Raw genomic sequence first — 12300 nt, forward strand, 5'->3', positions numbered from 1 at the left:
TACTTATTGCTACAGATTTATCCATTAAGAATAGTATTTTTTTTTTAATTTTTAAAATTTTCATGGCTGGGTGTGGTGACTCACACCTATAATCTTAGCACTTTGGGAGGCTGAGGAGGGCAGATCCAGATCACTTGAGGTCAGGAGTTTGAGACCAGCCTGGCCAACATGTTGAAACCCCATCTCTAAAAATACAAAAATTGGCCAGGTTTGTTGGTATGTGCTGGTAATCCCAGCTACTCTGGAGGCTGAGGCAGGAGACTCACTTGAATCCTGGAGGCAGAGTTTGCAGTGAATTGAGACTGTGCCACTGCACTCCAGCCTGGGCAACAGAATGAGACTCTGTCTCAAAATAAATTTTAAAAAAAGCTTAAACTTTTAATGATTTTAAATAAAATAATTTAAATAAAACATTACACTTTTGAAGTTTAGAAGTTAATTTGAAATCATAAGTTTCTATTGACAACAAAGTATGCAGATAATTATACAGCTTATTTTGTTACTTTGAGCCTTCTTTTGAGACTTTGTATGTGAGCAAATTGAAGCAGACTCTGTATGCTCATAGAAAATTGATATACTTCCATTAGTGAATGATTTGATTTATATTTATCATTTGTTAATATTTTACAAATTGTCTATATCCTTATTGCTTTGTGCTTTGATGTGGTTTGGATATGTGTCCCTAACCAAATCTCATGTTGAATTTTAATCTCTAAAGTTGGAGGTGGGGGCCTGGTGAAAGCTGATTGGATCATGGGGATGGATTTCCCCTTTTGGTGCTTTTCTGGAGACAGATTTCTCACAAGATCTGGTTGTTTAAAAGTATGTGGCACCTCCACCTTCTCTTTCTTTCTCGTGCCCCCAGGCATGTGAAGTGCCAGCTCCCAACTTCACCCTCCACCACGATTGTAAATATTCTGAGACCTCCCTGGAAGCTGAGCAGACCAGCATCATGCTTCCTGTGCATCCTGTGGAATCATGAGCCAATTAAACCCTGTTTCTTTATAAATGGCCCAGTCTAAGGTATTTCTTTTTAGCAATGCAAAATTGAACTAATACAGAAAATTGGTACCGAGCAGTGGGGCATTGCTATAAAGGTGCCTGAAAATGTGGAAGTAGCTTTGGAACTGGGTAACAGGAGGAGGTTGGAACAACGTGGAGTGCTCAGAAAAAAGACAAGAAGATGAGGGAAAGTATGGAACTTCCTAGAGACTTGTTAATTGCTGTGACTGAAATGCTAATAGTGACATGGACAGTGAAAGCCAGGCTGAGGAGGTCTCAGGTGAAAATGTGAAACTTATTGGGAACTGGAGTAAAGGTCACTTTTGCTATGCATTAGCAAAGAGGTTGGAGGCATTTTACCCCTGCCCTTGGAATTTGTGGAAGTTTGAACTTAAGAGTGATGATTTAAGGTCTCTGACAGAATAAATTTCTAAGCAGCAAGGAGATCAAGATGTGTCCTGGCTGCTTCTAACTGACTATGTTCCTACGAGTGAGCAAAGAAATGAATTGAAACTAGAACGTATTTTTAAAAGTGAAGCAGAGCCTAAAAGTTTGGAACATTTGCAACCTGGCCATATGTTAGAAAAGGAAACTCCACTTTCTGGGGAATAATTCAAACAGGCTTCAGAAATTTGCGTAGCTAAAAAGAAGGCAAGTGCTGATAGCCAAGACAATGGGGAAAAAACCTCGAAGGCATCTCAGAGACCTTTGTCGCAGATCTTCCTATCACAGGCCTAGAGGACTATGAAGGAAAAATGGTTTCCTGTGCCAGAGCCAGGCCCAGGGCTCTGCTGCCCTGTGCAGCACTAGGACACCTTCCCCTGCATCCTGGCCACTCCAACTCCAAGACACCAACTGTCTCTAAAAGGAACCCAGATACAGCTTGGGCTGCTGCTTCAAAGGGTGAAAACTGTAAGCCTTGGTGGCTTTGACATAATTTTAAGCCTGTGTGGTGCATTCAGTGCAAGAGTTGAGGTTTGGAAACCTCTTGCTAGATTTCAAAGGATGTATGGAAAGCCTGCATGTCCAGGCAGAAGCCTGCTGCATGGGTGGAGTCCTCATGGAGAACTTTTACTAGGGCAGCACAGAGAAGGAATGTGAGGTTGAAGCCGCCCCACACACAGTACACCCATTGGGACACTGCCTACTGGAGCTGCAAGAAGAGGGTCACCATTGTCAAGACCCTCTGAATAGGAGATCCACCAATAGCTTGTACCATGTGCCTAGAAAAGCCACAGACACTCAATGCTAGCCCATGAGAGCAACCATGGGACCTGAACCCTGCAAAGCCACAGGACAGAGCTGTCCAAGGCCTTGGGAACCCACCCCTTGCACCAATATGTCCCCCATGTGAGACATGGAGTCAAAGAAGATTATTTCGGAGCTTGAAGATTTAATGACTACCTGCAGTCAGTTTCACACTTGCACAGGCCCTGTAGCCCCTTTATTTGGCTGATTTCTCCCTTTTGGAAAGAGATATTTACCTAATTCCTAAACCTCCATTGTATCTTGGGAGTAACTAACTTTTTTTTTTATTTTACAGGCTCATAGGTGGAAGGAACTTGCTTTGTCTCAGATGAGACTTGGGACTCTGGACATCTGAGTTAATGCTGGATTAAGACTTTGGGGAACTGGTAGGAAGGCAAGGTTGTATTTTGAAATATGAGAAGGGCATGAGATTCAGGAGGGGCCAGGGGAAGAATAATATGGTTTGGATTTGTGTCCCCACCCAAATCTCATATTGAATTGTAATCTCTAATGTTGGAGGTGGGACCTGGTAGGAGGGCACTGGATCATGGGGGTGAATTTCCCCCTTTGGTGCTATTATTATGATAGAGTTCTAACAAGATTTGGCTGTTTGAAAAAGTGTATGGTACCTCCCTGGAACCATAAGCCAATTAAACTTCTTTTCTTTATAAATTACCCAGTCTCTGGTAGTTCTTCATAGCAATGCAAGAATGGACAAATACATGCTTACTTAGTCTATCACTTTTAGTGAGAATTAGGCTAAATTATCTCACCACAATTTAGGATATATCAGTATGTCTTTAAACAGTTGTCCATTTATTTTCTTTATATATTTTGGGGCAATATTGTTTAATGAATAATGTACCAAGAGTCCAACCCTGTCCTTGCATAGTTCTCATTTTTTCTTTAATTGATGATCTACTAGCAGTTATAATGTTTTCATTTTTGGTAATGTTGGGAGGAATATTGACTTAAAAAAATACAATCTATTGTATATCTGTTATAAATGAAAATACAGCCTATCATTATTTCTGGGATGCAGCTAAAGCTGTGCTTAAAGAAAAATCTATAGTCCTATAGGTTTCTGTTACACAAAACTAAAATCCAAAAACAATAATCTCAGTACCTATTTTAAGAATTAGAAAAAAGAAGAGTGAATTAAATACAAAATAAGCAGAGGAAGAATAGAAAAGAGTAGAAACCAATAAAATAGAGATAGGGTGGGCAATTTAGAAAGTCAATGAAATTAATCTATGCCTATTTTAATACAGGAATAAAAGATTAATTAACTGATCAATACAAAAAGAGAAACTATGAATTACAGAATCAATAATAAGAGAGAACCCATGGTTGTGCTAAGTGTAATGATGTTAAAATGTTAATAAATACTTTAAAACTTTCTTGATACTTTTATGAATGTTTAAGAGCTTTATACTTCATACTTTAAATAATTAAAAATATGTATAAAATGGACAAGTTACTGGTACTTAAAAATTTGAAAATGTCTGTTGGTGAGTGTGGGGCTAGGGGATGGAGAGCATTAGGAGAAATATCTAATTCTGCACATGTACCCCAGAACTTAAAGTATAATTTAAAGAAATTAGAAAATGTATAGGATCCTATATATAATATACAGATTGAATAAAAAAATACACATTGTTTTCACAAACTACTCAAAATTCAAATGACTTCATTGGTAAACTTTACTAAATATTTAGGAAAAATAATACCAATGGCAGACAAGATTTATCTATCAGCAAAGAAGAGAAGGAAATACATCCAGATTTATTGTTTAATGTTTTTACTTTGGAATAGTTTTTCTCATAAAAACTTGCAACAATAGTACAAAGATTTTTCATGTATTCTTCATCTAGCTCCTTCAATGATCATGTCTTACAGGACAACAGTACATTGTCAAAAACAAAAAATTGACATTGACATGTAATTAAACTCAGATAAATATGGTTGGATATTTGGATTTCACCAATTTTTACATGCATTCCTTTTTAAAAATTATTATTGTTGTTGTTATCATTATTATTTTAAATTGAGACAAAGTCTTGTTCTGTTTCCCAGGCTGCAGTGCAGTGGTGCAATCATGGCTCACTGCAGCCTCCAACTCCTGGGCTCAAGTGGTCCTCTACCTCAGCTTTCTGAGTAGCTGGGACTACAGGTATGCACCATCAAGGCCAGCTAATTTTTTTTAAAAATTTATTTTATAGAGATGTGGTCTCCCTATGTTGACCAGGCTGGTTATAAACTCCTGCCTCAAGCAATCGTCCCACCTCTGTCTCCGAAAGTGTTAGGATTACAGGCATGAGTTTCCATGCCTGACTAAAAACTATTTTTGAGTAGTATTTTATAAATTTTTTACATGTAGAATTTCATCAGCACATTCATGATACAAAGTTGTTCCATAACTACAGAGAAATTTCCTCATGTTGCACCTTAATAGTCATATGCTTACCTCAAACCTAAACTTTGACAACTACCGAACTGTTCATGACTATCATTTTGTTAGAGAAAATTAATAAATAGTATCGCATATAATCTAGCCTTTGGCAATGGGCTTTTTTCTCAGCATAATGTCTGTAAGCTATTCATATTATTTACATCAATGTTGGTTTTAACAGTAAGTTATAATTAAAAAATTTAAGACAAGCATATCTTTATCCACATATTTATCTATTCCTTACTCTTTTATCTTTTCTGATATTTCAGACTCATTTTATCATTTTATTTTAGTTTGTCAAATGTTTTCTGAGGCAGACAATGCTGTCAAAGTATTGTAGTTTTCTCTTTTTTCTAAGAATGTCTTTGTTTCACCTCCATTACTCAAGAATACTTTTACTCAGTATAGAAATATAGTTTATTGGTAATTTTCTTTCAAAATTTGAAAGCGATTGTGCTGCTTCCTTCTGACATCCATATCAAAATTCAATACCATTTGAATTGTTCTCCTATAGATAATGCATTGTGTCTCTCCAAATGCTTTGATCATTTTTTTCTGTCCTTAGTTTCCACAGTTTTGACTATGATATCCTTGGGCATAGATTTATTTGTCTTTACACAAATAAAACTATTGTCAGTAACCTTCCTGGATCTGTAAGCTTATGTTTTTCCCAAAGTTTGAGAGGTGTTCAACCATTATTTCTTTAAACAGTTTTCCAGGCCACATTTCCTTCTTTTCTTTTGCAGTTTCTGATGTTTTGTTACTATCTCAGATGTCCTGTTGTTCTGTTCATCCTTTTCTTACTTTTTTATTTTTCTCTCTTGTTCATCCTGAATGATTTCTATTAATATAAATTCAAATTCACTCTTTTTTTCTCCTATTAATTTTATCCTGCTATTGAGCCACTTAGTAAGATTGATATTTTGGTTATTATATTTTTCAGTTCTAAAATTTGTATGATTTTGTCTTACATCTTATATCTCTTTGCTGAGACATTCTATTCTTCCATTTATTCAAGAATGTTTTACAATATTTGTCCAACAATTCCAATATCTGTGACTTCTTCACATTGATATTTGTTGATTATCTTTTGTCATTTAAGCTGAGATTTCCACGGTGTTTGATATGGTGAGTAATTTTGACGCTATCCTAGACATTTTATATATTATAAGAATCTATTTATATCTTCTAATTTAGAAAATAGTCGTTATATTTAGGATGAATGCATATCCTGGCCTACTTTTTTTGGTGATGGTTTAAATAAGATTTTAATTTGAACAGTCTTTGGATTGATACTCTGTTCTGCCACAATTGTACATTAAGCACTTGACAAACTCCATCTCAGTCTCTATAGAGCCTGCTGAGGAGGGAGTGGGACGCAGCCTTGTTACTATAGGATTCTGAGGGGAGTGTTTTACCTATAGACCCTGTTTGAAAGAGTTGCCTTCTCATTACTACAGTGTAGAATAGAACACCGGGCTTTGTGCACAGACTTGGCATCATTGGTTCACCATCTCATTACTGCAGTGTGTGGGGAGCAGTCAAGTTTCAGCCCATAGACTTGTCTGGGAAGCAGCACAGCCTCATCTTTGTAGTCCATTTGTTTTGCTACAAAATACCCCCGGAATGCAGAGAGCAGAGGATTGAAGCATAGCTGAGCAGCAAGCCCCAAAATCCTATGGTTACTTGGACTTCTCTTTTGAAACCATTCTGCCTTTGAAACTCTGGCACTCTGGGGCTGTAATGGGCATAGCAGCCTCAATGGTCTCAAAAATGCCATCAGGGCCATTCTCTCATTATCTTGATGAGTAGCATCTGGCTTCCTTCTAATAAGACTAGTCTCCTTATGAAATGGTCACTTGGCTAAGCTCTGAATTTTCTTTCCTAAACATGCTTTTTTATTCTTTGTATGACTAGGCTGAGAAAATTTACATTATGCTTCCCTTTTAATTATGAGTTCTATCTTTATATAGTTTCTCTCATCTAACATTTTACTATTGGTCAAGTTTAATCAACGGAAGTCACTCAGCACCATGAGCACTCTGCTTAGATATTTCTTTTGCCAGATATCCTAGTTCATTAACAGCAAGTTCTCCCTCAAAAAAGCATTAGAACATGAACACAATTTGACCAAGTTTATTGACATTGTAACAAGGTTTAACTTTCCTTCAGTTTCTTACACCTTGTTCCTCACTTCCATCTAAGAATCAGAATGGCCTTTAGTTTTCATATTTCTACCAACATTGTGTTCATGATCACTTATTTCATTTTATTTTTTGAGACAGAGTCTTACTCTGTTGCCCAGGCTGGAGCGCAGCAGCACAATCTTGGCTCACTGCAAACTCCACCTCCTAGGTTCACGTCATTCTCTTGCCTCAGCCTCCTGAGTAGCTGGGACTGCAGGCGCCCACCATCTTGCCCGGCTAATTTTTTGTATTTTTAGTAGAGACGGGGTTTCACCGTGTTAGCCAGGATGGTCTGGATCTCCTGACCTCGTGATCTGCCCACCTCGGCCTCCCAAAGTGCTGGGATTACAGATGTGAGCCACCGCGGCTGGCCCCATGATCACTTAGATATCACTAAGAAGACTAAGCCATTTTTAAAAAATTAGGACAGAAATCTTCATTGAAATGTGTCTTTCGGTATATGTTAGCATACTATATATACACATACATATATACTCTTTAACACAACTCATGTATTGCCACCATTCATTTAACCAATAAATTAAAACTAAAATGATGGGAGGGAAGGGAAGGGGAACTAATGACAAACTTTTCGTCTTATATCTGGTAAGAAATTGTGAATTTCTCAGAATTTCCCTGGAGAAAACCTGTGACCAGAGAATCTTTGAAATAAAATATATAAATCCCTGTCCCCTATCAAAAATATTTCCAAAAGATGGAGTTATTACAATAAGTGTGCTTCTCAGAACAGGAGCATTCATTCCACTCCCTACTCTTGCTTCTGCACCTCTGGCTTCAAGACAGTCTGTCCCTCAGTAGGGCAGTGAGGTTCATATGGGCACGTAGGCTCAGTGCACCCTGGGCTCTGGGGGTTAAGGAGCAGGCTACAGTATGGGAGCCAAGTGAGCAACACTCCTCTGAGGTTATGTCTGGTACATCATCTGACTAAGTATGAGAGTTTTCCAGGTCCCTGTGGATGCTCTCAGGCTGGGCCAGACTGATGTCCCAGAGTCTGCTGGCCAGGCAGTCTTTCTGTTCACATCTTTGGTGTCTGTTGAGGGATCCTCTTCACCACCTCCATCACCACTACCTTCTTCTTTGTCCAGTTTCTTCTGAGTCTTCACCAAAATCACTCTTAGATGTTCCATTCACAGCAATACATTACAGGCCAAACTCATATCAGGTCAGCATTCACATCAAAATACACCTTATTTCTTGATACCAGTTTCTATCTTAATTGATTTGTGCTGCTCTACCAAAATATAACAGACTGGGTAAGTTATCAATAATAGAAATTATTTCTCCCATTTCTGGAAAGTTCAAGATCAATACCAGGCATCTGGTGTCTGATGAGGGCCTTCTTGATGCATCCTTACATGTCAGAAGGCAGAAGGGCTAGAAGAAGGCCAAACTCTTCCTCAAGCCTTTTTGAGAATACTAAATCTCATTCATGAAGGGAGAGCCTTCATGACTTAACCGTCTCCCAAAAGGCCCCAGGGCTCAATATTGCCACCAGGACAATTAAGTTCAATATTAACTTCAGAAGGGATGACATCATTCACACCATAGCTCTCATTATTGTAGGGCAGAGTTGGAAGGTAGGGCTATGACCACAGGCTCTGCCAGAGCAGGGGTATGGGGTAAAAACACCAAACCCAGAAACAACTTTCTCTGACAGGAAAAAAAAAATAGCAAAGCAATACTTACTGCTACATTTTTCAAGCATGCAAAAATAAAACATCTAGGGACAACTTACAAGTTTGCAGGAAATTATCATTTTTAAGAAAAGTTTCATTTTGTCTTCTTAAAAAGAGAAAATTAAAGCTCCTATGTCAATTCAAACAATACAAACTAACAGGCAGAAAAAGAACCCAGATGTGAGAAGGAATGCAAATCACCACACTAAGAAGCTGAGAAATTACTCAGCAGGATCCAAAAATAATTAGGATCTGAGCGAACATATTGGTAAAATATTAAAAGTACTTTGAAAACTTTTAAGTGACATTGAGTTTAGAAGGAAATTTCTTCTTGGATAGTATGATGAGACTTTTTTGAAAATAGATCACCAGTAGGGGCTGACAGCTGTTGCAACATTTATTTTTCTTTTCTTTTTTTTAAAAAATTAAACAGAGGTAAAAAGTGAGGTTTCTGTAAAGATGCGTCCTAATAAATAGAAGTATTTCATTGTTTTGGGGTACTGTCTACACTGGAATTCAAGGACAGAAAAACCAGAAATATATGACACAAACATGCTTCTTTATTCAAATTCTAGACTTATAAAAACCAAATAAACAAAAACAAAGTAAAGCAAACCAACCAACAAACAAAAAAACTTCAAAGTATGGGTTCTTCTGGGCAGAGTTCAAGAAATTTGCTGCTGCTTCCAATTTAACAGAAAGCTTTTTTAAAAAAAGGACTCTTTTATTTGGTGGAGCATTAAAATGAACAATAATTCCTATCTAGGTGTATGAACAACTACAAAGTTTTCAGCTATACTAAAATCTTCCAATTTTAGTGCAAGAATGATGTTTCAATTTTGTTAGTGGATTAAAAATCATAGTGATATAACTTGAACTAATATTTTTAAAACATGTGTTAACATGTATTTCCTTATTAATGAAGATTTAAAACTATAAGTTTTTTTTTCCAATTTTTAGGAGAGGCAAAAATTCAAAAAAATATCAAGTAAGAAACCGGAGGAAAAAAATCAACTGGATAGAGCAGAACTATGTGTCCTAAGCTGGGGGAAATAAAAATAACGTGAAGCATTGGCTGGTAAAAATAGTCTACAGATAGTTACTAAAGAACCTAAGAAAACCCATTATTGACCCCAACAGACAACAGACAATGAAACTGCAATGGCGTTAATTGGTACTTAAAAGCTTTGGTGCTCTTCTGAACATTGAAGTTAAAACATTTAAATACACTATAACCCCTGCATGCTTAACTTTCCTTCCTCCCAATTCCACTCTGCTTCCTCCACACTTCCAAATATCCAAATTGTGCAGTCACCTAAAATATTTACCAGGTCAATTTTTCTTTATCTCTTCTCAGGATACCTTTGCTGATATTGCCAGGAAAGCTAGAGTGACCTCAACACTGCCTTTCTAAATAATGTTGCTTCTTTTGTCCTCCTGAAGCCTCTACAAACATGTTGCCAGAGGTACTTCATGCTAACACTTCACTGCTAAGGTAGGGAGAAGCTGGTGTCAACTTGTCCAGTTAAGTGAAAGGAGAGGTGGCCCTAAATTTCAAATATATCTGTGTGAACACTGTTTATATTTCTGTTTGTAAAAGATTGCAATCGGAGACATAGAATGGGACTCATCTTGGGTAGCTGGTGGATCATTCCACAGCTATTTGTCATAACCACAAATTCATCGCACATGATATGTCAACATTTTGGCAGGTGCTTAGGCTTCTTCTTGACAAGGAACCCTTTCTCATTTCCCACGCATCCATATATTCCTGTGTTCTGTAATCAGCTTGTTGACACAAGACTAGTGCTTCATTTCAGACTTTCATTACCTTAGCTTTATTGTCTTTGAAGCTGCCTAATAGCCATTTGTTTTTAAACCTAAGCTAACTAACACAGAATAAAAATATCTCATTCTTTTAGGTTACTGCACCCAAAAACTTTGATTATAATTTCTGGGTTATGATTAATAGTCAGTATAATTCAACTGGATTTAATAACCAGAAATATCTAAGAAGCAAATACCTTTTTTTTTTTTTTTGCTTGCTGTAAGGCCTGATAAGATAGCATTGCAGCACAAATCAGTATGAATATTCTGAAGCTGTTTATATATACAAAACTTAATCAACTGTTTATTGTGTGAGAAGTTTATAACATTTTGTCTGCAAGATTCTTCGGGGCAGGCATAATATCAATTTTTATAATTGTGAAATGTACAAAGCCTGCCACAAGGTAGTACAAATAAAGTTTTCAAAACCTAAGTTGCTACCAGTATTAGTTTTAATAAGTTCATACCAATGAATTGACGTTCGCTTTGAGCTGAGTTCAGATAATTATCAATGATGAGCCAAATACAGTGCATTATAGGCTATGGATTTATTTTTTCAACATAACAAGACAATTGGGGGTAGAATAATGGATCCCAGTTAGTCAACATTGGCTTCAGTGCTTGTTGACATATTACCAATCTGATTTTATCTATCCATCCTCATTTTGAAGCAGATTCTCTATTATTACTTTATATGATTTTTTCTCCATGTCCAAAATTTTCTAATTACCTCATAAACATATTTTTACACTCATTTTTTTCCAGGTTACAAACTGATGCACACATTGCATGTGGTTTCTATGTCTTTTAATTTTCTTCTAATTAATACGATTTCCCACTTTATAATCTTCATGTCACTTTTTGTGCAAGAAACTTATCTTAGATTCCTAATTTGCTAATTTGGGTCATTGTGGTGCCCCACATATTTTCATCCTCATGATTCTGCGAAATAACATTTGGACATAAAGGCTATGCTATAGTCAGGCCCAATTCATTGAGAAAAATAAATGTGTAGACCATCTTGTAACCTTTCTGTTGTAGCATCCAGTATCCATATACTATCTTATCATCTTGATTTCAGTGCTGCTAATATGAACCAGTAAGTTTAGATTTGGTCAGCTTCATTTGCTGAAAATTTATCCATTAATATTTCACCCGCAAGTTTAACAATGACTTACAATAGTTGCCTAGATACGTTATTTAATTAACATTTGCAAAGCATAACTAATGTTATCATTTTTTAAAAATTTAATACTTACAAGTCTTCAGTAAAGAAATTTCTTTCCTCTATTTAATTATTTTGAAATAAAATTTTATAAGGAAGTTAGAATAAATTATTGTTTCTTTCTCTGTATGAATAGCCAGAATAATTTACTGGACTCCTAAGAATCCCCGAAAGTGACAAATTAGTTTTTATAAGTATAATTAAAATATCTTAGGTTTTTTTACATGTATATTTGATGCATCTCAATCCATTATAGGCATTAATATTTGCTGTTCAAATTCTGTGAGGCAGATTTTTTTAGATGGCTCACTCTGAGATTCCTACATCCTGATATACATGTACCATATGATCGCCTCCCCTTGGGTGTGGTTGAGACCTGTAAACACATGGAATAGCAAACACAATGTGACAAATGGAATTTTGCAGATGTAATTAAGTTCCATAACTAGTTGACTGAGTTCAATCCTAAACAAGTTTAGCAAGTTAGCAAACAATCCTAGCAACTTTCTGCCTAGGCATCTAGGTGGTCTTCAGCATCCTTTAAAATGCAGGGTGAAGGAAGACATGCCTATACAGCACACCTGCAGAATAAGCACATTGTGGATGCTGCTAAGACTTACCACATACACCCTCTGGAGTGGCAACTGAACCACTCCTGAACCT

Source organism: Gorilla gorilla, chromosome 22 (assembly GCF_029281585.2).
Source record: "Gorilla gorilla gorilla isolate KB3781 chromosome 22, NHGRI_mGorGor1-v2.1_pri, whole genome shotgun sequence".
NCBI lineage: Eukaryota > Metazoa > Chordata > Mammalia > Primates > Hominidae > Gorilla > Gorilla gorilla.